Raw genomic sequence first — 4,606 nt, forward strand, 5'->3', positions numbered from 1 at the left:
GGGGGAATTTTTTGGCTATGAAAAGATTTGTGCCTCAAGGAGAAAATGGGATGGGTGTTACTTAATGCTTAATGCAGAACCTTTGTTCTACTGCTCAGCTTCGTAGAGACAGGTGGGAAAAAAAAAATAATCTCAAGAGTTTTTAAGAGTTGTGATCCAAGGAAATGATCACCTGCTTTGCAAGCTATTTACTTCTAGCAACTTGTAATGATTTCCGAATATTGCTTCATAATCCTGCTTGCCCCGACTGCTCTGTGGAAGCTTAGCAAGGGGCACTGCCACTGTGTTCATCAAAACAAAGCAGTTTTCGGGGGAAACTCACCGAGAATTACTACGTTCGGCAAAAATAAGAGACATGTCCTTGGAAAGCAGATGTGTTCTAGCAAGGTTAGTCTTTGTAATGGATGGATAGCCACGGATGGATGGTAGAAATTAATAGACTGGTGCTTGTAGGTAAGATAGAGGTGGTGAAGCAGTGGGAAGCACTCTTGTTATTCAAGAAATTGTCAAGAGAATCTGCGCGTGCTCCAGGGAAAAGTACAGGTGAGGAAGACTGTGAGCCTTCCTCCCAAAGACCCCCGAAGATGCCCCCCAAGAGGGAATGTGCAGGTGCAAAGAGAACATCAACTGCTGACACCAGCCTCTAGACCTAACCCAGCCCCACTCACGCACATGGGTGTTTGTACTTTGCAATCCAGTGGATACGGACATCCACGCTCTGTGAGGTTTTGGTGACATGCGTGGGGGGAGTGCAAGCTGTGTGGAGAAATCCCCTTGCGCCCCAGCGCCGGAGTAAACATCCCTGCTGTATTATACGAGTTGTAGAGTCTGTTTTCCATGAGACAGTCGGTCCTAAGGAATTGGGGATGAAAGAGGGAGGTTGAACCTGAGAAGGTGAGTGGGGGGCAAAAGGTTTGTGGTTTGTGTTTTGTTTTTTTTTTTCTCACCATCCATCTCTAATTGGCAATAAGTTATATGAATTCCTCCTTTCCCCCCAGATAGAATCTGTTTTGCCCGGGATGGTAATTGGTAAGTGATCGCCCTTTATCTCAACTCATGAGCTGTTTTCTATTTCCATCCCCTCTGTCCTGTTAAGGAGAGCGACTGAGAGAGTGGCTGGGTGGCCAAGGTCCACCCAGACAAAGCGGGCACCACGATGGTGGTGCGGGATCACTTTGAGAAGAGCGGGTGTCATGAAACATGACAGGTTCATCTGGAGAAAGAGGGAAAAGGGTTATGAGACGGGGAACGGGAAGGCCAGGGGCTGAGGAAGGTTAATCTAGGCAAGAGGAAAACAAGGCGTTCAGCTGAGGAAGATGCAATAATTGCAGGTTGTTAGGTTTAAAGTGATTTTAAGCAAGTAGCCCTAATGTCATGTAAGTTTATGGAAGTTAGATACAGGCACTGTATGTGAATTTCCAAGAATACTTGGAAAATAAGTGTACGAAGCTATAAATATACTTTTAGCTCTTAAAAATAGATGGTGTGCTTATCCATGGTTAGCTGACAGTAAGGCGTAACACTGCAGTATAGCCCTTGAACAGAGGTGAGGAGCACAGGGCACAAAGCAAACTCTTATCCAGGATTTAAGTCGGATTTGAGGGTTATGTGTTATCTGTGCCTCATACAAATCTGCTGTGCAGCGTGCCCAGTCACTCACAAGCCCCTGTCAAAGGATGTCTGTTTGGATCAGCTTTGGAAAAGAGGTTTTGTTGTTTGTTCGGGTCCTTTCCTCACAGCAGAGCTGCTGTGCCACTGAGGCAAGAGCATTTAATCTTGCTCTTAACAGCTGCCTCTTGCAATACGTGAGTTATTAAAATAGTGCTATACCCAAGGAGTTTTAATAACTTGTACTCAGCCCGTTTGCGATGCAGGTTCATTCAGCAGAAGCGAGCAAGTATTACTGAAAAAAAACCCCAAAAAAAACCAAAAAAACAACCCTGCTCTGATTGCTGGGAGTGCCAGCTGAAGATGCATCACTTCTGTGTTGCTTGATTAGAAACCTGAAGTGAGTTTGGCTCAAGAGCCCACATAAACTGGAGTACACTGAACTGGCTTTTTCTGCATTGGCTGGGAGGTGCCAATTAAGCAGACTGAACCCCACTGAAATTGTTTAAGAGGGCAATTAGGTCAAAAGCAAAAAGCTGTGAACTCAGAGGGAGAAGGGGGCGTTAAGGATGATCAGCTGAGCCTCTGTGTGAGGAGAAGAGTTCATAATGGGCTAAGCAGACTCAGTGCTAGTAGCAGAAGTGCAAGCTCCTGAAGAAAATAACGCCAGAAGTGTTACTTCTCTGAGGAAGAGGAACCTGCTGTGCGTGCCCCCGCCCCTGATGGATGTACAGGTTTGAAATTTCCCTCTAAACTGGCGGTGTGGTTGTATTTGAGCGGCTCTTCATCTCTTCTAATTCCGTAGTAGCAGCTGGGGTTTGTCCTGCAATGTTCGCCTCTGTTAGGTGATACCTAATCCCCAATATTACTAAAAGTAATGCTAGCAGTAAACATAGAAGAAATGTCTGTATTGTAATAAAGGAGCCATTTCCTACAGAAACATTTGACTACAGGCTGAACGATGTGGACATAAGGGTGTTCCAGGAAAGGCTCATTCCATCCCTCGCTGGCGCTCCCTAATCCTGGACTCTCTTTTTCTGTTGCTGGAAGGTGATCATCGCTTATAGGCAACAGGCACAGGAAGGGCTGTGGAAACATGATGTAATCACACAAATATATACTTTCAGTGTAAGCCATCACAGTGTAAGTGCCTCATATTCAGATAGACTTATCAACACAGCGTGAAAATAGGGCTCTTAAGTTACTGTGCCTCAATGATGATTCAGGAACAGACTGGGATCATCAGGCAGTGTCTCTTTGCAGTTCTTCATACTGTGTTTAGGAGAAAAAAAAATAAAAATAATAGGCAATCTCTGAGTTGCTGTGATTTTCAATTGTCTCAAGTGATGCAAGGAACCAGAACTTCTTAATAAGGTTTTGTGGTTTCATTGCACGTGTTTTATTTGAAGGTAAAGAGTATTTGCACGGGCACTAAAATAGAGTGGAGAAGATCTGTACAGAATTTACGCTGCCCCTGGGGTTGAGAGTGTCCATATCTGAGGGTTTATGTCCACCTTTTTTTTTTTCCAGAAATGTTTGTGGGGTGAATTTTAAGTACTTTATCATGTGCGGGATTTATAAATGTACAAGAGCCTGGTTAGGGCCATTGTGCTTTTCGGACAGTTGCTGTGAGCCTGGCACTTTCAGAAAGCGCGTGTGCCTACGCAGCAGGTGGAATTCCAAGATGAACAGGTGGAACGCTTGTGCTGCCTCATACATCCCCAAAACTAGATTTACTATGCAGAAATGGGGAGCATCCACATGTGAATTGGAGCATTTGAAAGCAGGAAATTATTTCCTGTGATCACAGAACCAGTTAGCTTTCATATTTTATTTTTTTTTTGTCTTGCTTAAAATGTCAGTCAGGACCTGGACAGGAAGGACAGGAAGCCCAGAGAATCGCAATAGTTCTGTGATCCCCTTGGGTTAAACTAAGGTGAAACGACACCAAAAAGACGAGTTGAAATGTTTTGCTTGCTGTAGAGAGCAATTTAAACTTGGAAAAGGACAATAAGCGATGCGATCTCTTGTAAATCTGTGTGAGAGGAGGGGCAAGGAGAGGTGAGTCAAAGAAATCTGGATCCAGCGTTGACTCAGGTCTGGTCATTTGGGTGGTGGGTGCACACACAGCAAAGTTTTCTGTTGCCTTTTAAATTCATCGTATCAGGTGATATCTGCCCACCTTTAGTTTTTCCTCTGGTCCCACAGGTTTGGGTGACATTCCTTAGACTAAGGCCACAGCTTGTCACTGAGGTTTTCGGCGTCGACAAATGTTTGAGGCATTACTTCTTTCAGTTCCTCACAGCTTTAAACATGAATAATTTTGAGAAATACGATTACTTCTAGTCTTAAACTTGGGCATTATCAAATAAAGTTTCAGTTTTGTGAAGAGAAGCTTAATTGGTGACTGTGACCGGTAACTTTAACGGACTGTTTCGGGATCTTATCCAACCAAAGTGAGCATTCAGACCTGCAGGACTTCAACGGCAGCTTGCATCAGTGGTAAACAACCATCATGGTGTTCTCGCTTGTTGTGTTACAGCTTAAATGTTCTGCCATGCAGAACTGTTAGTTCTGCTTGTGTGTAGCTATGACCTCAAAGTGAACGAGCTATTGGAGAGAACAACTTCCTAAAGAATAACTACAGAGCCCCCCTAGCAGAAGGCCAAGTTCAACACTCTGGAGTTTGACAGTAGGATTTTACCCTGCCTGTCCCTAAAAAATGTGCACAAATCTCCTCTGCTCCCCAATCCCCTCCTTTTCTTTTTTTTTAAAAAAAAGTTTTTTACTATTTAGTTTAAAATTTGAGTTGCGCAAAAATAGGGAGTTGAAATGAAAGCATTGTGTTGACATTGGAGCATAAATTATAAAACAGAGCAGGTCACAACCAGTTGAATTGCTTTGACTTCTTGCCAGTCAGGGATTAACAGAATGTACGTTCAGTTCTGTTAACGCTCTTCAACTTTTCTCTGTTGCGTAAGAAAGTTGTATTTACGTC

Source organism: Athene cunicularia, assembly GCF_003259725.1.
Source record: "Athene cunicularia isolate RWA chromosome 14 unlocalized genomic scaffold, athCun1 chr14_part1, whole genome shotgun sequence".
NCBI lineage: Eukaryota > Metazoa > Chordata > Aves > Strigiformes > Strigidae > Athene > Athene cunicularia.